The following is a 25,107-nucleotide window of genomic DNA, read 5'->3' on the forward strand; positions in this document are numbered from 1 at the left end:
ATAAGAATGCCTTTTGGCAGCTCTTTAGGAGACAGATCTTAGAGAGGTAGGAGAGCAATCATGAGAGGTTCAGGAGGTCAAGAAAGATGGCATTTTAAGAGTATGATCATCTGTGCTGAGAGCACCTCAGCTCGTAGAGAATAGAGACACATTAAAAAAGAAAACATTGAGGGTAAAACTGCACCATTCTTTAGTGAGTGTGTTAATTCAGTGCTCTGTGAAGCATGTTAGGGCTAACAGGTGTAAAAGAATAACAAGATATCAACCACATCCAGCAAACCCAGATTTTTCCTTAATATTGATTATGAAAACATTTGATAACTATCTGCTTGTTTTAAATTCCAGTGCTTTATTTGCACAGCTGAAAATCCACAAAAGGAAATTTATTTGACTTAGGGGTGGAGGAAATTACAGATCTTTTTAAAACATTAAATGGCCTTCTGTCCTTTCTTAAAAAAAATTTAAAATTTCTGTCTGAAATCTCTGTGCTGTCCGATTACTCTTCTGTCATTAGTTCTTCCTACCACTCATCGTAGTGTTATTCTAGGTAACAAACCTCCCATGAGCAATCCCATTTCTTCCATCATTTTATTACCTCCTTTCTGAGAACAAAACTATTAAGTTTTCTGTATTATGGAAGAAACTGCTTCTGTTTCAAAGGTCTTGAACTGACTTCTAAATAAATTTTCCGTATATCTGTGGTGCAATTCAGATCAGAACTGGGAACACCTCTTCTAAAAGCCATTTTTTCCAAGGTTCAACCTTTACCCTCATAAGCTTTTTTTTTTTTTTTATCTCAAAGGGCAGCTCTGCTACCAAGAAGTACTCACAATTCTTTTCAAGTCCTGACTGGAGAAGAGTATGAAATAGAAACGTAGAGTGCAAAGGAAATGTCTCCAAAGAAGCAATAAATCATCTCTTGTACAGCTACTTTAGAGTACTAAAATATACCACTGGCTTCTCAAAACAGTTCTAGCAGATTTTAAACCTACTACCTCCTGTAATTCAGCTTTGAGAAATTTCCCTTCAACAATCAAATTATACCTCCTTTCTCGCACAAGGAGGTATAATTTTCACTCCCATGCCCTGATATAACTTAGTCATGCTGTGCACTCATCCAAATCACATCTGCAGTGCTGCAGCTTGTTGAAACAAGATAGAAAACTAAGAGTTCTTACTCACTGGTAAAGTGTGTAAAGGCAATCTGTAGTTCCCCAGACATGTTTTCTCCTTTCTCCAAGCCCCTCACTGGTTACTGTTGTCTCATTGATAAATGTTGTGTTTAAAACAGACACAGACCATTCAGTCACCTAACAGTATATCTAACCACTGTCCCATTCCACTGATGTTCCATCTCTCAGTTAAATATCTCTGGCTTTTGCTTGCAGCTTTTGCTTCTGCACTTGATTTTCTCCTTTTTGCTTGAATCTTTCTTTACCCACTTTCACTATTTTACCATTTTTTACCTCATATTTTCCAGTCTGCTGCCCAACAGCCTGCTGCTCATTCCTTTGGGTGAGGCAGTTATGACACAACTGTAAGTCAGCAAGTAAGTGTGATGTAATCAGTAAGGCTAGCAGTAGAGGCAGCCTTGGAAATTGGAGTAACTGGGACCTTGGTTACTGAGATGATCAGCTGAGTCCCTGAGCCTCTTCAGTCCAAGCAGCATAGAGTCCTTCCCAGTGGAAAGGGCCATAGCCAAGAGTTTTGAAAAGGGAGGGAGGGAAAAAGAAAGAAACAGCATTTTTCTGGATTTTAACTCAGGACAATCCTGACTGTGTCTCCAGGTCTGATCTGTTCCAAGACGACGATAGGTCATTCCCTGGGACCTTTCAATCAGCCAGAGATACCCAATTGTCGGTTTTGATTTCATGCATTTTTACTCAGCATGTACTACTCTCACTTGCTTGCTTTAGCTTTTTCCCTGCGTTAAGCAAGACAGACAATGTTGTTTCAAATCCACAGAGGCAAATGCACTTTCCATCTGTTTATAATTACACCAAAGGAAAGAGGAGCTAAATTAGATGCAACAAGTGCGGTGGGAAATATAGCAGAGGTGTAGTTAAGAGTGCATCATTTTCAGGCAAATGAAGTAATATTGTCAAATCCGCATAAAGTCCAATGGTTGTGGGAAATCATGGGCCATATCTCAGAAAAATCAGTAATTATGTATAAAGTATCATTTTCCCCTACCTTGGATAGGCTTTCAGCACTGTAAAGACTTGATATAGCAGCCCATATCAGTTTTTGAAAGAGGCTTTAATATCCTTCGGCAACTGATTGAGTTTTTGGACCTGTCTGTCTATTCAGATGTTGCGATAAAACCTTGCAGCATGGAAACACAGCTTATGCTTGCAAAAGACCACTTACAACTTTTTGGTGGCAGTATAACACAGCAGTTCCCCCCAAAAAAAGTGAAAAGAACACAGACTTCACCAACACAAGGGCTTCAAAACTTTCAAGCACAGATAAAAGAATGAAAAAAAATACTCTTTGAGCTAGGTGAAGGAATGATCAAAGTTCTCTGAACATAGACATGGTTCTGTCATAACCTCAATCTCAGGCTGAAAAGATCTGAAGGTAACAATCATCTATATCTGCACATCAGTTTACATGGCATGTTCCATACAAATACACTATCTTCAAAGAACACTGAGTAACAAGACAGAGCATTTAAGAATCAGAAAATGTCAATATAGTAGAATTATTGTTGTAAACCAACAGAAGATATAGCTTCTATTAAATAATTCATGCAATAATTAAATTAGTTGAAGGAGTAAAATTGTCTCCGGTAGCTTATTAAATAGACTGCAATCAAGTAATGTTAACTTGCCAAAATGTGATCACAATTTAAAATTCAGCCAAAGGTAATACGTGGAAGATGCCGAGGGGGGTGGGGGAAGTGATTACTGCAAGGTTAATAACTATAATTTTTTTCATGTGGTGCTGAAGATCAGCCGCAGAAGAATAGGAGTGCAACCATCCAGGGAAGGATTCAATTGGAAGAAGCTTTGGATTGCATCCCCCAGAAGGAAAAAATACCCTGTGGAAGACAAAAATACGGATGAGTAGTTGCTTTCTCAAATTGGTTTCTAAAACGTGAATAAAGAAAACAGTCTGCCAATTTTATGACCCAAAAGGAAGCAAAAGCAAAAAAAAAAAAATAAGAAATCTGAAAGGTAAAGTGAAATTTGCCTAATAATTAATTAGCTGATTGATGATGCCTGAATATGCCGTATACCCAAGCTACTACCTTGCTAACAACATGCTTTATAAACAGACCAGTTTGCAACAAAAATATATCCTCACTTCTCTGTTCCCTCAGATTCATCTTTAAAAGCATTAATTTTTCATTATAATGAGGTACTTCTCTGAAAATGTCTCAGGTGGAAAAAAGAGGCTTCCATGCATAGTGCTTGACTTGGATTAATATTCATCAAGTTTTATCACTTATGCAACCTTGGTTGTTCACACAGCATTAAGCTGGACTACTGACATTTAAAAGGATTGGCCAAGTCTTTCTAAACTGACTAGAAGTTTAAAGAAGCTGTTTTCTTCTCCTTAACTGTGCTTAATATCCTATAAGATTCCTTGCAGAATCACATTAGATTATTTGCTAATTGCAGAACAGTTTCAGTTGCAGTGGATGATGCAGAGGAGAGATATTTGGATGATCAAGGTCCAAAGACATTTTTTTTCTGTTCAAAGGAAACTGTTCACAGACAATATCTTTCAGTGACGAACACAGAACCCAGGCATTTAATGTAATGGATGGGACAAGTAATCTCTATTTTCAAATGCCAAAGGCCAAAACAACAACAAAAAAGCCTCTTAAAAATTGGATTGGTTTGAAAAATGCCTAATGCATTGAACATTTTCAGATTGAAAGCTAATTGCAATATATTTTGGTTTACACCATTTGTATTTCAGAACTTCAGTAATCTTACTTTAAGAAATGCAAGGCTTGTTGCAAGAACAGCCCATCTTCAGCAGTCAGGAAATGGGGAGCAGACCATCTCTATTTCAAGAAAGACAAGCACAGAAAAATGAACTGCATTTAACTGAATTCTATTATTAACCAGTTTATCACATTTAGAGAAGATATTTGCAATTCCCAACCTGTAAGATACAAATAGAACAGGGTAGTTTATGTATATTTTGGAAAAAAGGATTTTATCATTTTTCTGGGTCTGAGCCACACACAAATGAGAGTCATATTTAATTAATAGTTTCTACCAAAAGCAAACAAAACCCACATTCCTATGTCAGAAGAGTTCATCTCAATGTTTCTTAAATTTTTAAAACCTTTGGATTCAGGGGCTAAGAACTGGATGCATATTTTAATGCCCAACCTGAAACTGAAAGGATGTTTACTTTTCACCCCATTAAATAAAAGGATACATTGCTTCAGGGACAGGAACACAGCTGCCTCACTTCTCTCCGAGTGGTTTTGCCCAGAAGTTTTAAAGCCAGCCTGTTACTGTCTTTTTAAGCCATTGACTATTTCACAACATATTCAAAGCAGAAAACTTTCAGACAGTACCTGGGGAGAGGAGGACTTCAGTATAGTTCTCCATCTCAGGTGAGTGTCCTGAGGACATGGTTTATAAGATGTCTGGGCTCACAGTTATCCTCTCTTCCATCATGAAGTTTGGTAAACTTTGTGCCACAAACCCGTTCATCCTCCCAAAAAGTAGCAAAAGCCACACAGATCATAATGAAACATCTTCTTTTCAGACTAGATATTAGGAAGCATTTCTTTACCAAGAGGGTGGTTAAACAATGCAACGGGCTGCCTACAGAGGTGATTGATGCCCCAAATCTGTTGGTGTCTGTCATTTGGACAGGGTCCTTAGTAACATGGTCCAACTTTTGTTTAGCTCTGAAGTGGTCACACAGTTGGACTAGATGACCATTGTAGGTCACTTCCAACTGAAAATATTCTATTCTGTTCTGTTCTGAGATCAGGTTGTCTGGTTTTTCAGTTTGCTTAAATGGTTCAAAATTACATTTTTTTCCGAAACTGCCAGAGAATTTTTATAATTCTAGGTGCAAGTGACTTGCACTGAAGCTTTATAGCATCCTCAGTACTCAGTGACACATGTTTCTTTTGAGGATGGTTCCCCACTAAAAGCAAAAACAGCCTACAAGTGTTGAACTTCATGCTTCAAATTTTAGCTCTGCGTGGTAACATGATACTGACTTTCCCCATTGTGTGCTCGTGAAACAATGCAGTGTCAGGCTGATGTATCAAGTTCCAGCAGTCAAAAATCCAACATCTGTGGATTTGCTGTGTTAGTGAATATGTAAAATATAACACTTGTACTCAAGTGTTATATTTTGGCTTACTAAAGTATAATGGGTGAGCTTTGGCAGCCTTATTAAAATTACAGTAGCCCCAATAAACTATAAAAGCCTGAAAAATGAAAATGAGTAGAAGTCCAGAAAAGTTTGATACAGTATGATTATAAGCAAAATTAATTTGTCTATTAAATATTTTTTTTTACTGTGTCACATTTTTATTATTGAAGAACTGCTCTCATATTCATGTAGTTGTTTAAATCCTTTCTTAAAGTCAGGCATTTATTTTTAAATCATATGAATTGCGTGATTCTTAATTTATGTTTAAAAAGGAATTACTTTCTGAAGACTTGTCCTACCTGAAGCATAGATGCTTACTTTAAATTCACTATCTTTTAATGTAAAGGTAATCTATTTTTATTGGTATAGCATGTTTCTTCATCAACAGCTGTTATTTGGTAAGTCAGTGTATCTCAAGTGAATTTAAAAATTTTATTAATCAAGAATACTGTTCACCATGGAGTTCCCTTATGCCTTTATGCACAATGCGCAATGACAATTTCTTCTTCCTTATCTTCAAGTACAGGGAAACAAAAATGGACCTAACTATCAGGCCTTATATAAGCAAAACAACTCACAACTTGTAGTCGTTTGCACCAGAACTGAATATGGCTTTGCAATACATTTTACCATGGCAACAAATGGCATTAAAATATCCTGCAAGCTATGCAGAACAGAAAAGCTAACTGCCAACTTTAAAAAAAAAATATTGCCTGAAATCAGTTGTAGTGTATTTTAGGCAACCTCTTGTGTATTTGAAAAAATTTGTTTATTCCCAGTTATCATAAACTGAATGGTCTAAAAAATCACCCATAGTTAGAGTTCATTAATTCAAATACTGGCGTGTTAACTCAATTTATACTTGCATGATTGTTTAAGATAATTGCAACTCAAGTCTGTTAAAATTATTTCAGACTGTTATAATGTGAGCTGGACTAAAATAAGATCTTTTCACAGTGGAAAAATAGTTGGTTTACTTATCTTGCATGCTTGCTTCCAGTCTGCTTCAGACTGTCATTTTACCTTTTACATGGCTAATGCCAAGATCCATGTGTTTTCCTACACACTCCCTTATCCTTTCATTCTCCATGCTCGTTTTCATAAGATACTATCTGCTTTTTCATACCTGATGCCTATTTTAGACCTCTCTCCAATTCTGCAAAAACCAGAGCCCAAGAAGCCATCGATCACAGAGGTCATACCTGCAATGAACATCCTCAGGAAAAGCCTGGTACAGCTTTACCTTCCCATTTCCATTCTGGATAAAAAGAAAGCCATTTGGAGGATTCCTGCACCTTCTCCAAGCAAAACTGCTGTGATTCTTCCCAGTTTCACTTCTGGGACCCACAGCTGAGGAGAAGCCACCGCTTTTCTCCATCCCCAGTCAGGGCTGCCATGCAAAGGGCCCCTGAGCCTCCAGCTCAAGGGTCTGTGTGCTGCAGGGCTTCCTTAGAAATACAGGTTCTGCATGTCTGTGCCAGAGCCTTCAGGTTCCTACTTCATCGAGACCAGTCTTTCTGCAAACAGGGGTTATTTTTGTTTGATATTTTATTAAAAAAGTCCATTCAAGTCTGTCACTGTGTCTTGGTACTTTCACTACCCCTCCAAGCTTGACATCAAACACTTCTGCACATTGGAAGTAAAAGCCAAATGCAGAGATTTTCACAGTGCTCTTAGAGGAGTTCCATGGGAGGTTGAGTTTGCAATTTTTTTACTGCCTAATAATGGGGTTTTTTGTGCCTGAAGTGCTTCTAACACATAAGATTATGTTTAAGCTAGAGTACATGGAAGAAAGCTTGGAAAGCCCAACAGAAACATAAAAGAAGATCATTCAATGAGCAAGAGGGGAAGGCATGAAAAAGCTTGGTAGAGACATGAATTCCTGACCAAATGAGGCTATGTGTCTAGTATGTCTGGAATGTGTAATGTCCAACACACTGGGCAACTGCTGCTTAGGGAAACATCTCAAACCGTGAACATCTTTATTATAATAAATGGCCTTTCTCCAGATTCTAGTAGGACTATGCACAACAAAAATAAGGTTCAATGTTTATTTCAATATTTATATTCCTAACATAATTATAATGCATGTATTTAGAAGTAAAACTGTATCCTGAAATTTTTTTTTATTTTAAAGTGCAGACATTTCATGTTCTCTCTATCCAAGATATGTTCAAGGTATTGTCTGTACATTTACTGGGAACTTCATTGTTGTTGTTTTATCATATCCAAAGTGCATGCAGTAGAAATACATTCGGCTACCCAGTATTATAGAAAATGCATAGTTGGCTCATATGCTTTTTCCCGATTTAAACATTAATAATACACATACAAACTATGGGTCCAGTCTCAAATCTGGATGTTTTAATGGGATGTCTAAATATCAGACATGAATGCTCAAATCAGCACTTAGATCCACAGAGTGGACATTTAAACATCTAAGTATCCATGTAAGAACCCAAATGTGCAATTTGGATATCCTATTAAGATGCCCATATTTGAAAATTAGGCTGACCTCCCGGCATTTTTGGGACCACTGTGCACAGTGATTCTGGCAAAAATGCAGGTTTTAATTCATCTGCACTGAGGGGTTTTTGATTGTTTGTTTGTTAAAATAAAAGGGAAAAAAAAAAAAAAAAAGATTTGCAGTTCTAGAAATAGGTTTTATTCTACTTTTACTTCCAGGGTTTTACATGGTCGTGTAATTGGGTCCCAAAATACCAGCTGAACATTGCTGCCTGAAGTCCAGTATCTTCATGGAAAAAAAAAATTTCTAATGTCTCAGGGAATATATTGAGGTTTGTCATATTTTAGTCTGAAGAATCATAAAATGCAGTATCACAGGGTGCTGCAAGATTGGTGCGCACTGAAACAAAGGAGTTAAATAAGCTCTCTGTTTTACAGGCCCTTCAATTGTAAGTGATGTTCTGTGTTGCACATTGTGAGTACAGCTATGAAACAATATATGTAACATTTTTCTAATTCTCCACAGAATGTGAGTGGAAATCTGAAAGCCCAGTAACCTCAGTGGAGCAAGAGCAACATAAAAGCATCCGCCAGACAACTGTAGTCAAAGTAGATGCATTAAGATTATCCACCACTTTGGAATATTTACAGGAACGACCACAGAAGTAACACAAGCCATTTTAGAAAGGTCTCTCAACTTTATTATTTTATAAGGAAACAAAATCTTTTTTGGCCATGAGGTCTAAAGCTTTTACCCTTTCTTAAAATAAGGAAAATTATTCAAAATAAAATAATCCAAAGCTGAAACAGAAAGCATAAAGAAAAGAAAGTCTGGTAGTTTGTAATGAAATGTTCCATTTTATTTATAAAAACAGAAGTACCTGTGCTGTGACAGCCATGCCAAGATTTAGCTAGATTTCAGCTGCTTTTAAAGCAAACCTCAGCCAATATGCCTTTCTGGGGCTCAACGTTTTTGACACAAGCCATCGATTTATTACTGCAAACTATTCGTTCAAGCTTCTGTTTCAGTCCTGATGAAGTACGTGCGTGCTTGAGAGAGGTTATTTCTTTTTTGCCCAAATCATAAGGAACTAAAATGCATTATTCCTCCCCACAAAGCTTGCCTGTACTAGAACTGTGTGTTTCACAGCTTTTGTCTTGTCATTCTAATAAGCATCCGTAAGATAAAGTCTCTATCTCAGATTTTGCATGTTTTCCTATGTCCTATGTTCTATACGGTCTTTATCAGGTTCCAGATGTTTTCATCTCTCATTTGCGAGATCATCTCATGCCTTTTGTAAGAGAATAGTGGCTTTGTCATTTACTTTTCTTGAGATAGAATTTCCCTTTTCAATTTAAAAGTCATTCTCTCACTGCTTGAAACAGCTCCACTTTCAGCGTTTGTTAAATGCATTGCCTTTCCTTCTTTACCATGCACCACGAATGCACAGTTTCTATAGCATTTGTCTTCACTTTGACTTTCAAACCTCCTCCCTGTCTTATATAAGGGTTGCTGTTGTTCATATCCCAGCGAAGAATGTGAGCTGTACATAATGTTGATTTTTCCTTCTCCGGTATTGTTGAAGTTTCATCTAGACTTACAGTAGGATGTAAACTGAAACAAAAATCGTAACAAAGAGAATGCTGACATAGGTGTCAAAGCTTTAAGAGTCAAACTCTGGTTGTCAGATTTCAGTGGGCTAAAGCACAGTGCTTCTGTGTCCCCTTCTCTACGATTTTTGTTTGCACAAAGCATAACTCATTCAGACATACTATTACAATTGAGCTTTTTTGGTTCTAGTGTTAAACTGGAAAAGGAATTAAGTTGACAGGAAAAATACTTTGCAATCCAAACAAAGGTTCCTCTGATCATAAATGTGAATGCATCATTCTATGCTCATATGCAAACCCAGCTTCTTCCTAAGGTTTTCTATATTAGTAATTTAACAGCTCCAAAAAACACTGGATTTTGCTCCAAATTTGGCACGTTCCTAAGGTGTCTGCCTGTAAAACCTTATTTTCACCTCTCCCATTTCCTTTAGTTTCTAGAATGATACAAAACATTGATACAAATCTTCATTACTTGTTCCGTGTTTGTTTTTGTGGTTTTTTTTTTAACTCTTAGAGCAAAAAGGACTTAAGTACTCTAACAAGAAGTAACGACATCTCCGTGAAGGATGAGGATAGGCAAATTTGAAAGGCCTTTCACCGCTCTACTGCTTATAGAGCCAGGCAGCATCAGTTTGTGCTGTGGTCTTGCCAGGCATGGCAAGCTGCACGGGATCATGCCTGCTCAGTGCCCAAATGGGAGTGCTCCAGCAGCACACGCATCTGAGTCCTGTTAGTGCCGTGGTGAGTAAAGAGCCAAGTTCTCCATCTGCCTTCGACAAGGACAGCGGCAGCCTATGTGCTGGATGAGCTGCAAAATCAAGTCCTCCCACTTACGACTGCTGAGGATCTCACGGCACTTTCCAGGAGGCACCTACAGTTTCCATCCCAGGTCATGGGCTCTATCCATTTCAGTGTTCTGCAGCTGACTTTAAGGTAGATGTATGCTTTCAGATACAATAAAGATGCCATTTAAAATACTACATTGCTGAATGACAACTCTGCTTTAGGAATTCTCCCCCTCTTCATCTTCTGAATGCAAAATAAAGTAACATACCACAGGGAGGAACAACTAAGAAAAGCGTTCATGTTGCAGCAAAATGTCCTCAAATCACTCAGAGATTCCCCTTTTCAGTCAAACAATTAGGCAAAAATAACCTTGAATGACTTCAGTTAGTTACAATACAGTTATGATGAATGTGCCCCATTATGAAGACAGAATTAGTAAATGAAATTTTTTTCTGCCTAAAACTCAACTTTTCTGTAAAAGATTGTTGATTATTTTGTCCACAAATACTATTGAACAGAAGAAAGCCATGCCCTTTTCCGGAGCAACCTCTATCTCCGTTTCCTGGATCTCAGTTATGTTGCTGAGTATATGCACATATATATGTATATGTAAAGGTCAAAATCAGAACAAACTTCTGCAGACTTATGTGTTTAGTCCATTGTGTCCATGTGGTCCATGAAGGCCTTCAGAACAAAATTTATTGAGGAAATCTTACATTTAAGTCTGCCCTCTATCTACGTTCAATGGGTTTTCTATGCAGTTTTGAATAGTTCTTTTTAAAAGCCTGGCTAGAATCTTGTCAAAAAATCCTATAGTACTTGAAGCTCTTTTCACTCAGTTAAGCTGTTAATAATGGTACCCCATATTCTAATTTCCTGGCATAAAATGAGATCTTCTGCTGCAAGAATGCTGTATCAGAGATGATCAAATAACTTGTCATACCGATAACTTTCCCCCGTATAGCATCATCATGAGGTAACTCCAGACATAAATTCTACATCATAATTAATAATTGGATTGACTCACTTAAATCTTTTTTACATATTGCCAGTCAAGACTGTTTGTTGATACCTATTTCACCCAGCCAAACATATTCCATGTAAGTTTTACTCTCCACTGCATGTAGTGTCAATTACAGTAACGCTGCTCTGTGTATTTTCATAACTTCAGTGAATTTTAAAGCTGCTTGGAAGGATATTATTTTCTACTATTTGTTAAGCTGTAGCTAAAATCTTTTATTCTAATCATAAACAGAGGTGAGCAAACAATCTTTCTTCATCACCTCCAACTACGTATTTGTTAAAACGCGTTGACAGCCACAGTCAAACATTTTTAAGTTTCCATTTCTACCTGTCCCGTATACTAAGAAGTTTCTCAGGTACTTCTGAAAACTAGAAAAACTGCTTTAAAGCAGTTGCTGCAAAATATTAATGGAGACCCTGATATAGCAAAAATACATCCATAGGCTGCTGGTCATTTCTCAAAACTCCGTGCAGTGACCTAGAACAAATTGAGTAGATGCTTTGGTCTTTGCAAAACTGGGGTTCAAATATATATTCTAAATTAATTAATATTCCAAATGCATGTATTTAAAACTTACACTGATCAATTAAAATTTGGTGCTGTACTGTATGACCTACACCTCAGAAATGTGGGGTTTACAGACCATCAGACTTAGGGAAAGAAACCTTGCAGTAAATTTAGTGCAATGTATTTAAATTAAATAATGTAAAAAATAGTGTACTTGCTCAGTCCATCCATCACTTGCATCTAGTCCTTGTTTCAGATTGACAGCGAACTGCGAAAACAAATCCAGACATACCTATGTAACTGTGAACTACCACAAGAAATTCTGTTTGTAGATCCTTGAATGCCTATATAGAAATTGTCACTTACACTGAATTTTTACAGTGCTTAGCAACTTTCAAACCAATCTAAGGATTATTAATTAATAGTTATATTCTTCCTTCCTATTCTGCTCTTTTTCTGTTCTTTTGCTCCCACATGTACCCATCATGCTCCTACAGTTTTCAAGTCAAATATCAATAAGCTTATACACGCTGGAATTAAGTTTGCCTGTACTTCATTTAGTTTCCTGTGTGTTACAGTATAGTTTTTAATTACATGCTATCTCAATACCTCCTTTTTTTCCCGTACTCTACCGACTTGTCATTAGCAACCACTGAAGTACCTTTTTGCATCCTGGTGGCCTCTTCAGCCCCTGGTCTCAGCCAGCTCCCTACCACTTCAAATTCCTGCCAGGATTCTGTTTGTAAATACATGGCAATGTGCTCATAGATTTCTGTGAGAAGTAAACTGAATGTTTTCTAATACGTTAAGGGCCAGTACAGAATTAGACAAAATAATTTTTATCACAGGCCCATTGTACCGTCATCCCATACCCCTCATTTGCAACTCCAAATACCTCTAATTTTCCAGCTTGCTTTGTCATGTTCTTCCCTCTACATTCACTACAACCTGTCATAACAGAGACGAAAAAGGTAAATACCGTTAAGGAAAGTAACATTTTAAAAATAGAGGCTGTTTCTAGTATTTTGGAACATTTTCCTTACGTGGAAAATAATTCAGTATTTATTACATTTGCTGTAGCATAATGTCAGATTAGCTGCATTGAGTCACCATCCCTGGAGGCGTTCAAAAAACATGTAGATATGGCACTTTGGGATATGGTTTAGTAGGCATGGCATGGTGGTGTTGGATTGATGGTTGGACTTGATGATGTGCTACGAGGACAGGCTAAGAGAGCTGGGGTTGTTCAGCCTGGAGAACAGAAGGCTCCGGGGTGACCTTATTGCAGCCTTCCAGTACCTGAAGGGGGCCTACAGGAAGGATGGAGAGGAACTTTTCACAAGGGTAAGTAGTGATAGGACAAGGGGGAACAGCTTTAAACTTAAAGAGGGCAGATTTAGATTAGATATTAGGAAGAAGTTCTTCACCATGAGGGTGGTGAAATACTGGAACAGGTTGCCCAGAGAAGTTGTGGATGCCCCCTCCCTGGAAGTGTTCAAGGCCAGGTTGGATGGAGCTCTGAGCAACCTGGTCTAGTGGAAGATGTCCCTGCTCATGGCAGAGGCTTGGAACTAGATGATCTTTAAGGTCCCTTCCAACCCTTACCATGCTATGATTCTATGATTCTATGACCTTAGAGGTCTTTTCCTACCTGTGATTCTATGACTGAAAAAAAATAGAGTAAAGCACCAGAGAAATATCTTCTTAAAAAAACACCACAGCTTGCATCTCCCTCTATGGTTCATACATGCTTTCCCCTCCTCACAGGCCATTTATTTTTCCCATTTTACCTCACTATCTGAAGAAACTGAGAGTAGGAGAGAAAAGACATTTTGCAGAACAGGAGATTATGAGCTGAGTTCCCGATGCTTGCAGGATTGCCACAAGTCTAACAGCTGTTTTTGCTTCCTTAAAACTTACCTCCTGAAGCAATCTTTAAGGTTTTTGCCTTTACCAAAATGCCATTTTCTCCCACTGCTCTGAATACAGCTGTATCTAAAATACTCTCTACAGATATGGTTGCTATCTCTCTGAAGTCTTTGCAGGCAAATATTAAATTGCCCCTAGTAAAAAAACTTAATTTTTGTTTCTACATTCCTTAAATGTGGCTGTGATAGAAAATGGGGAAATAGAGCAGAAAAGCAGGCTAGAAGAGAAGAAGCAGGGAATAGCGTAATTGGGTAAGGTGCCATGGGAAAAAAAGAGAAGGAAAAACATGTGGAAAAGGAACTGAAGGATATTGAAGGATGTAGTGAGTAAGAAACAGAAAGCTGGGACGCAAGTAAGAAGAGAGATGAAAACTGGAATGCAGGAGGATGAGCAGGGGAAAAAAAAAAAAAGCCAGCTCCTAGATTTAGCACAGAGAAGCTGATAGGTAGATTTTTCTAATGTTGGTTGTGGGTTTTTTGACTGCCAGAGGAACTCCTGACTTTTAAGTCAATTTAAGCCTAAAGTTAGCATTACTAGGAGAGCAGACTCAGAAAGTCCAAGTAGCATCAATGAGCAAGTCTTAACACTTTCTATTATACCCAAAGCTAATATTAAAGAAAATTAGGAAGTACAAAAAATGTAGATGCAAAGATACAGTCAAATCAATATTAAGACTAAGAAGGTTCTGTACAAAACAGATTATAGGCTGAAAAATCAATTTTGGAACTTTCAAATACACTGTAATGAAATATTGCAGACAAATGGAAGAACACTGCCAACCATGGAAGTGTGAAATACCTCGTTTATATATATAAAGAGATACTTTATTGCAATAACTGAGAAATAGATACTTTATCAACTAACATTAGGAAGACAATAAAATACAGCTATGCAGTATCTAGATATATTACAAAGACTGGTAAATATGTGCTTAGAGAGTATTCTATGAAAGACCTACAGGAGAAAGAAAAACAAAATTTCCTGAACTGCAAAAAACCCCATATACTTTACTAACTAACACTAGGAAAATCGTGAAATACAGTAGTACACATACGGAAACACCATGAACAGAAAGACAGCGAACCTAATCCTGCTTTCCCTTATGCTGAAGTTGATACAGTTCAAGAGTATGGAGTTATTCTGGATCCACTCAGTGGTAAGCAAAATAATTTATCCCAGTGAATATATATTGTTTAGTCTTCGAGAAACAGTAAAAATAGTTCTGGAAGCTAAAAATACCTCCTAAGCATACAATAGGGTTCACTTTTGAAATATTAAATTTTAATGGCCTCTCCATGAATCTTCCTCTGACAGCTAGACTGTGAAAAGTCTGTAGAGCAGAGCAGCTGAACTTATTCCAAATAGCAATTGTTTTTCTTAGCAAAAGTTACTCTTGTAGACCAAATACAGACTTTGTGAGACTGTTTTGTGCAATCCTTACAATGAATTAAAGTGTCATATTTTGCTGCAGCACAAATGGAAGTGACAATAAATAGTTTTCTTGTCCTAGTTGGGAAAGAATGCATTCATTCAAGAGGGACGAAACTTTGTGACTATTCTCTACACTAGATTTGAACTCTGGATGTTCTTTTACCAGAATAGAAACCTGCAGTGAAAAAATGATAATTTGGAGGCTGCATTGTCAACTCTGGTGATTTTTATTGAGAGCTTTGTGCTATGTAGTGATTTTCCTAGATTTCATCTCCTGAATTGAAGGTATTATGTGAAAATCTCTTTTCTTTTACTTTTTAAAAAAATTCTTGTCCTTACTGTGATAAAAAAACCCTTAAGCATTAATATACAAAAACAGAAGCAAAAGTAAAAATATCCAAATATTTCTTTTTAAGATGATCTTATGATACTGGGGAAACAGACTAATAATAATCCTGACTGCCTATTTTTGGCATCATGCTTTCCTTCCCTCAGCATGTAATAAAAATTCTTACTTAGAGAACTTCTTATGATTAATAACTGTGTTCAAATTATAAGAAGCACTTCTGGGGAGGGGATGGTGTAGTAGTTTCTGTAACACATTATCTCCTATTAAATACAGGATTTGCTACTTGCACTCGCTGACAAATCTGTGTATGTTGCTGCCTATGTATAAATAATATGATATATCTTCTAATCATATATTTTGCCTGTTGTGTTACATGGTCCAGTCATGGGGAAAAATGATAAAACAAATGGCAAAATGGTCTTGCTCACAATACAATGTCTAGTTAGACATGGATGTAGTCAAATCTATTTGATCTTCAAGAAAGACAAAGTTCAGTATGAGACACACTTTCCTTCTCCTTACCCCCACATTGTTGTGATGGAGATATTTTGTGTTACAGTTCAGCTCTACAACCAGACTGAAGGACAGCTGAGACTGCAAGGGCAGCAATGTTCATTTGAATACATATTAGGCTTAACACAATCCACAAAACTCCACTGCTTTTGAAAAGACTTTTAAAAATCTTTTTTTTTTCCATGTTCATGAGACCCTGACAGAACAGAAAGAAGCAGCAGTGATCTAGACAAAAGGGAAAAGATTTTCCAGAAAGAAGTGATATCAGTACATTCAGAGAGAAATAAAAAGAGAAAGGTTTAATGGTGAAAACAGAGCTGCAAGAAATAATATAGGCAAAGCTTAAGTTAAAGCGCATCTTATCTAGAAGCCTGAGCTTCCTAAAGCTGATACTGGCAACAGACCTCAGATCTACCATGAGCACTCACATGCATAATTCTTCCTCTCAGGGCATCCTCACCCAAGGGAATAAAGTGGCTTTCAGAAAGAAATATTTCCTTTCTGGCACAGGCAGCAACAGCTTGTTTTTCACATGAAGCATTTCCTCTTGGGCACGGTAACACAATACAGCAAGGTTTCTCAGAAAACATACCTTGTGGTAGAGGTCAGGACCAAAGATTCACAGATTCACAGAATGGTAGGAGTTGGAAGGGACCTCTGTGGGTCATCTAGTCCAACCCCCCAAAGAGCTGCATGTTAACCAGATACTAAAAAAACAGAACCATGTGATGAAGACTAGCAAGTGGCAGGAAATTCCCACCTCAATCTCTTCAGCAGGAGGGGAAAGAAGATGGGAAGGAAGCCAATGGGTTCACCTGAGTGTGGGAGCTCCTCGCTCTGCTGTTCGTCCTGAATGCAGACGAATGACTGAGTCCTCATTGCTCGGCCTCCTTGCTGGAGTTCTGCCCTTTCAAACAGCTCAACAGCCAGCATGCCATCACAGGGTGAAATCACTGTCTATTGAAGTGTAGGAGAAGTCACCAGGAGCATGGAAGACCAAGGCTCAGGTTCCTGGTTCACTGTGTTTTGATTGGCACAAAACAGAACAACTCCCTTGAAGGTAAAGACACCCCTCCAGAGGAAAGTCAGGGTATGCGAGGGACATTTGGAAGGTCAAGAGCTGAGTCTCTAGCCTGAACCAGGGCAGGTGTTTTTGATGAGCTGCCTTGTCATAGCAGTGTTGGCTAGCTTTCTGACTTTGTCATTATTTCTACTTTGAGTCTGAAAAATCTTTCCCCAAAAGGTAGGATAAAAAAGAAAATTTCTACTGAAAGTTTTAGGTTTCATGAATCATTTTTCTATGATGAAAAGGCCTTTTGTCACAAAATTCCTGGCTAGCCCTCGTAGAGATACTGTTGTCTAGTATATCTGTCAGACAGCCCTCCTAATTAAGCTATTTTTGTACAGTATTCTGGTATAGTTTGTGAATCACAAAGCTTATGACTCTAGTTACATATCACCACAGAGAAATTCTCCCAGAGTGAAATCGTGATGCTGTGCTCCACAACCCGAAATTTTTATATAAAGCATCTACTCTTCCATACTGAAACAGACTGTCCTACTATCCTAGCAGCATTTCTGTTCCTCAAAACATGGAACAAAAAGGAGAGGTCTTTGTACGAACAGAGAGGCATTTGATCAAAGCTTTTCATGTGTTGCTGGACACGGAAATATTTCAAAACATAGTGGTTAGACGTATTCATGTCAAATTTCAGAAAAGGAAAAGGTAAAATAAAAAGTAAGGAAGTCTGATATTTATTTGAAGTACACACAACAGATGTAAAACCATGTCAAACCATCATGTCATTACTACCCAGGGGGTTGAATTGTTCCCTGACTTCTACACCATTTTTGCTCCATGAACAGAACTTAATTGGATGACGAAATAAGTTTAAAAGTTTTGGTCAAAACTGAAGTACAGTTTTGTAAGAAGAGCCTTCTAAAACTCATGCAGTAGTTAATAAAAAATTAGAACAACAGCAGTCACAGCCACACCTGCTTAGAGTCTCCTGACTTTCATTCCACTATAGCATAACAATTTTCACCTTTAAAGTGGGAGAAGAGTGTTGGATGAAACTAATATTATGCTTCAACTCTGGCACACATCGTCAGGAACAAATGTTGGTTTGCCATAATACCACCTTCCCTAGATTTGATTCTTGCCTCAGGTTCATTCCTGCTTCCAAAGTGGGTGTCAACAACAATTTGATAGTATTATTACCATTTTAGCCATTACCATTATTGTCTTTCCCCTCCTAACTCATTTTCAGGGTCTCCTTCAGCCACCGTGTAGGTCACCCATCCATTTGCTCATGTTTTGGAGTGCAAGGTTTATGGGACCACCACTTTTTTATTTTTTCCCTGTTCTTTCTTTCTTTTTAGAGGATCACATGCACCTCAAAGCAATACATAAATAAAGCTCATGAAAGGAGAAAATCACTTAAACAGACCTCTGGACAGTTATGTCTGTACTGTTTTTGTTTATCACTAAATCTTGCGTTCTGTTTAACTGTCCAGCCATCCTGGTACCAGGAACACAAGCAGCACGGTGGAGGCAGGTACATTGCAGCAACAAGCCCTTTTACATGTTGTGCCTGAAGACTGCTCAAGATTGATCAAAAATCAAGAGAAACCACTTGGCTAGTACTCATTTCTTTCTCTTTTTACTATCTCTTTCAAATCCTGCTCTGCTGGACAGAATAGCACAACTTGAAGCTAATAATCTGAAATGCCAAACTTGTCACACAGAAAATTGTTCCTTGAAAATACTTATTTGTCATGTAGCTTTCAGAGAACCTCTTCTTTCCTCTTCCTCACAGAGCTCCTGGGTCAGAGGGAAGTGATGAGAGCAACTTGTTGAAAAGGGAACACCACAACATTTGGCATCCAATAGTGTGTGCTGGACGTTCACTAAAGAGAAAAATACTGGAGACAGGCAATCTCAACATTTCCAAGTGGCTATGTGTAGTGTTTTATTGAAACTGTTCATAAGAAGGTAATAGTGTATTATGCCTAGCTTCCAATTAAATAAAAGTGCTTGAAGCCTGTAGCCTGAAAACTTGAACTTTCAAATAAGAAAAGTGTGGGAACCTGAAGTTATGAATCCAGCAGACCTTCAGGCGTCCAGCATCTCAGAGAGCCTGTTTAGTAAAGAAGCAACTGAAGATTCTAGCAAGGCCAGAGGACGCTAATCAAGCTCTCTTCTGTTGGCAGTTTCTGCCACTGTGTTTTCTTCCTGTAACAATAAGATTACTTTTCAAATATGTTTATGCTATTTCAATTCTATAGTTGGAAAAAAAAATATATATATTAGCTGAAAGATATCTGTGAGTAAAAGCTGTCCTGGGCTGTGTGTTTGCATATACACAATATATTAAATAATGTCAATGCAGCATTTTTTTTGCCACAGTAACAGATATTTGTGATGAGAACAGCAGGTATCATTCCATGGTGCATCAAAAGTTATATTGCATTTTTAAGGATCTCCATTACTATTTGCTCTCATTATAAGGAAAAACATATTTTCTACAACACTTACTGTTCGTATGCAGCTGCGGAAACTGTTATACGTATGAAGAAGCACTCAAGTTTGGAGTTCGAAACTCCTTAAAGCTGGAAGAAAATCTTCCTAGAAGTTCAGAATCGTATACAAAGTTGGGAACAAACCTTGGTTTTAGGTCACTGTCTGGATACTAGGTTCTCCCACATCCAGGCTTCTCTGGATCTGGGTCTGTGTGTAGCTGACAACATTAACAACATCTGCCATCCAGTTGCCTTTTGATTCCATACAGATTTCATTTCTGTACACCTTTTGAAAGGAACTTAAATTGACACCTTACATTCAGTACATTGCAGTATCAGGTTGCAATTTCTGCTTTCAGATTTTATCTCCGCAATTAACCTTATTTTGAAAGAAAATAAGATGAGGTTAATACAAACAGGTGTTATTTGAAGGCTCTAAAGTTCTCTTGAAAATGCACTATTATTACAATTTCAAGCATCCTTCCATAAATGTTACCTAATTATCTCCTGCCAGCCAATTTTAACTCAATTTTTCGCATTGCTTGTCTCAGAAGAGCAAAGTGAAACCTGAAATCAGAAAACTTGGCTGCTTTCAGATGCCACTGTAATAATGAAATTCATAGTCTATGTGCTTTTAGAGAATCATCAGAGGCCATAAAACTTAAGAGGCAGCCTGGGCCTCCTTTTAACTTTGCACTGAATCGCTGTGCCTAATCAGTGCCATTGTAGTGATGGTACCAGGAGAATTTTGGCTGCTTTGACTGAGGGCTTTTTTTTTTTCAGATTTGGTGTTCACTCCTCAGTGAATCTCTGGGGGAGGAGTGGAATACAGATTCACACAGACTAGATACATATATTTGTGCATGTACTTACAAATATAAAACCTCAAAGTTTTGCAACACCATAAGTAAAGCTTGCTTCACAGATTTCCCTAATGTATGGTCTGATGTAAATCCCAACTGCTGCAGAGTATAAACCAAACGAATTCCTTCCTTAATACAATCAACACTATTTGATACTATATGGGAGATATTAGTTCTCCTACATCATCTTCCTCCCTGCAGCACTGTGATTCTGTACACTTAGTGGTGTTAGAGCATTTTAGCTATGTCTCTCATTTGTTTATGCAGAATCCTTCATTCCATGCTGTGTAACTTTTGCAGTACAGTTCTCAAAGCTAGACTTTGTAAACTTGCCTCCCATAGCTGATGCCACTTACCCTGCTGCAAATTGATGTGGATGGCTCTCTTGCTTTGGAGACTGAGCATTTTCACCTTCACAGTACACTCAGCTTTCACTGGCCTGGGGCTTAGGAACCTGAGATACATTCTTAACTAGGAAATTCCACTTTGCATTGCAACATGCTATAATCATACTAGTGGACTGAAATTTCAAGCATCCTAGAAAATTCCACCTTGCCACTCTTCAGAAGGGCAATGGTTCCAAGAATTAGCACATTTCCCTGATCACCACTTCATATTGACACTTGCAACTAAGTACAGATTCTAGCTCAACAGAGGAAAGTCAAGCAAGTCAAGTACAGCAGTAGCTTGTGCATGTTTTCTGCTATTATATTAATTATATGCATAGTAATACTGTATTTATGCTATCATTTTCACACACCCCTTTGGCACTGCTGAATGCTTATCAATATTAACATCATGATAAAAACGACAAAAGCCAAGAAATTCAATGGTAGGAGTGGAACTTTGCCGCCTTCTTGTGCTACTGTGAAGAAAAACAAAGGCTGTGACCTACATCACATTTTCAGACTCTTGGATCTTGTCAGTTGATGTTCACAATATTCTAAGCTACTTTTTTATGTGTGGATTCTTTTGATTATTCTGTTAAGGAAAATTTTAAAAACAGGTTTTTGGAAAACATCGTTTCTCGTGAAAAGATTACACCACTCAATACTCTGAGAGATGCTAAGACAGGATGATCAAACACCTTATATGTCTGATAGCTACCCTGGGGTGCTTTATGACCTCCTAGCAAAAATATATATTTATCATTAACCTAGGGTCAGTTATTGACCCCCTTAACCTACAAGTGTTGCTTTGTACACAGTTGACGTCAATGTAGTATAAATTACTGAAGCCTCTCCCCAAAGGGTTTGTATAAGGCATCATTCCCTTCAATACAGAGATACGAGCTATCAGGGGGAAATTCATGTGAGAGTTAAAAAATATGAGGTTAATTGAAATTAACCCTCAAGTAAAAAAGGAATCTTGAAGGAATTTTGAAGTTCCATTAAGTATGAAAATAGTATTTATTCCCATGTTGGAGGCAGAAATTAATCTCAGATAAAGAGCTGTGCCTATATTTCTGGGTTTTTTTTTCTCTCTTACTGCCTTGGTTTTCCTTCAACAGCCTTGCCACATCCTGGCAATTGCTTCTGTGATGCTTTCTAGTCTATTCTTTTTTTCACTTTCCTTCGGCAGTGGATTCCTTGCAGTGCCCCATGAAGAAGTCTTCTGTTCTGACAGCCCTCTCCAATAGCCTTTCTGAGGTGTGTACTTCTAGCTGCTCAGTGAGTAAAAAAATGCCTCAGTCTTCTGCTGGGCAAAAAGCTTCCTTTAACATTGCCTGTGTGCATATAAATGTAGACTTGCCTTTCTAAAGCAAATGCTGAAATTTGTGGATTACATTTAGAAAACCTTCATGGAAAAAGTTTACTTACTGTAAGATCAAGATGTGTAACAGCTGACAGACAGTGGTACAAAATGCCTGTGATTATAGATTTGTGTGGAGGACATTCACCTCTGGGAGAGCAGGAATTCGTGTTCACTAGAGCTCTGCCACAAGCTCTGCTTCTGAAAGTAAGGTCTAAATTCTTCCTGGAGTTTCACGTCCAAGAGCAGCCGCAGACAACACATTTCTCTTTATAGTGTTCACTCCTAGAAGGTGGTTCCCAAATTGGTTTCTATGGACCATGATGATACAACCTGCTTGTCATCAGGACGGTGGCAAATCACATGAGTCTGGTTTTCTACTTTCTAGCTGTTAAATTACATTAGATGACAGAGAGAGAAAAAAAAATAAAATGCTCTTCCTTAACATTATGTTTCCATATAATCAGCTGCTTTAAATACCACTGGGATGCTACTCAGTCAGCAAAGAAAGGAAAAGACAATTGTTATGGGTTTGCGCGGCAAGCTTTTGGTAGCGGGGGGGCTATATGGGTGGCTTCTGTGAGAAGCTGCGAGCAGTGGGAAGGACTCACATTGGAGAAGTTTGTGGAGAACTGTCTCCCAGGAGAGAGATCTCACACCAGAGCAGGGGAAGAGTGTAAGGAGTCCTCCTCCTGCCAAGGAAGGAGCTGCAGAGACAACGTGTGATGAACTGACCGTAACCCCCATTCCCCGTCCCTCTGCGCTGCTCGGGGGGTGGGGGGGAGGTAGAGAAACGGGAGTGAAGTTGAGCCCGGGGAAGAAGGGAGGGGTGGGGGGAAGGTGTTTTAAGATCTGGATTTATTTCTCACTATCCTACTCTGATTTGATTGGTGATGAATTAAACTCCCTTTTCTCCCCAAGCTCAGTCTGTTTTGTCCATGACAGTAATTGGTGAGTGATCTCTCCCTGTCCTTGTCTCGTCCCTCGAGCCTGTCATCCTATTTCCTCTCCCCTGTCCAGCTGAGGAGGAGGAGCGATAGAGCAGTTTTGGTGCGCACCTGGCATTTATCCAGGCCAAACCAAAACAACTATCCATTAAATATACTCTCTTTAGCATGCTATCCAAGCAATCAAAATATTTGAAAACAGCTATTTGAGGAATAGCAGTAACAGTAATAACAACTCACTACAGGCAGCAGGGTTTTCACAGGGGCTTGGGTACCAGGGTGACAGGTACCTCATACCCATTCAGTGGAACAAGTAATCTGCTGTAATGCTACAAACCTCAGTTCTCCATAATGACAAGAAACTCATCCACACTGCTATGTGATATTTTAACATAAACTCAAGATTGCACTTTATATTATCATTCTCTTTGTACCTACTAATAATGTAGTTCATGATTAACAGATCTGGAAAGATAGATGGGACAAGATTTAACTACAGATGGGACACAGGTTTTGTGAATGGGAAAAAAGCACTAAAAGGCACTATCATGAACAATGAGTTGAGCCACTGTAATGTTAAAACCAAGGATGATATAAACACCAGCAATGCGTTGATGCCTTCTTGACACAAACTTTGAATAGTGTAAGATCCAGGGAAACCTGTCTCTGAGGTATCTGATAGGAAGAAAACAACAAATAAAGGTTAAAAAATATACTGACATACCCTAAAACTGTCTTCGAGCATGTTAAGAATGTTAAAGTATTTTTAGACTGTTTACCGGAGGTGGCTTTATGGAGATTTTCACTGTTGTATAGAGCTATCCTCCCTTTTCATGATAACATTGCATTTTTTCTCCTCCTCTGCTCTGTACTGTACCGTCAGTTCTCCGTTCACCCTTTTATGTCATCCTCTCTTTCTCTCACTATATATACATCCTGATTTGTCTCCTGCTCAGTAACCCACCTCTTTGTTTCCATCCTTTGTTCCATTTATCTTTCTGATGGATGACATGATAGAAATTGACATGACTGACATAATCCACACTGGGATTCATCTTAATATTTTTTATAAAATTCAGGTTAAAAGTACATTCCAAGAATATTTTAATCACAATACTTTAAATAATGTTTCACTCTGAAGGCATAACATTTAAGGCTATAAAAGTTTGTATGTTTAGTCTTCAATCACCTTAACAATTACCACCATAAACAGACGAGAAGGTGGCACAGTATCACAAATGTGGGTAATTGGCTCATGTTACAAATAATTGTTCCCTTCATCACAAACACACAGGACAGTTTAACTTCCATTTCTCAAGTGCAGTCACTTCTCTGCTGTGATTTTTTGTCTTTCAGTCACAGTATCCTAGCTCTGGGCTTGCAGGTTTTGAAATCTTGTAGCCAACTTGCCTTAGCCTGCATGCCAAGGCAGGAAATGTCTTAACAGCGTTTGTGTGACTGACTTCCCATCTTGTGATCTCTAACCAAAATTTTCTGGTGGCTTAAATCAAGAGTTTTGGAAATACTCAGATATCAGCAGTACTTCTGTGTGAATAGATGGACAAGTGTAGTGCGAAGTATGAATTTTACGCCATTGTAAAGTATGAGAGATTAATTTATTTTGCTTATAGCTCTTGAGATTGGGTTTATGAAACCTTCAAAGGTGAGCTCTCACGTATGTTTTCTTATGATGGGAAGAGTCAGAGAGCACGAAATCTGTGAGAGCATTTTGGTAATGCCAATATGGACTTGTCAATCTGCCAAGGCAATGCTAGTAGCTTGGAGGAAAAATGCACTGAACAGGAGGATCTCAATCCAAGAAAAGCATTTCAATTAGATATAGAAAGTGTGGTTATTTTATTTTTTTTACACTAGTGATTGAATTTGTAAAAATAAGTATTCATCGTTATCAGCAAATACATTAATAACACAGTAATGTAACTCTTCTGTCAATAGGCTATCAGATTGCTTTATCTCTACTTGTCCTCATGATTGTCTCAGGACCAGATCTGATATAAAGCAAAATTAGAAATTTAAGAAATCAGT

The sequence above is a fragment of the Opisthocomus hoazin genome, chromosome 2 (assembly GCF_030867145.1).
Source record: "Opisthocomus hoazin isolate bOpiHoa1 chromosome 2, bOpiHoa1.hap1, whole genome shotgun sequence".
Taxonomy (NCBI): Eukaryota; Metazoa; Chordata; class Aves; order Opisthocomiformes; family Opisthocomidae; genus Opisthocomus; species Opisthocomus hoazin.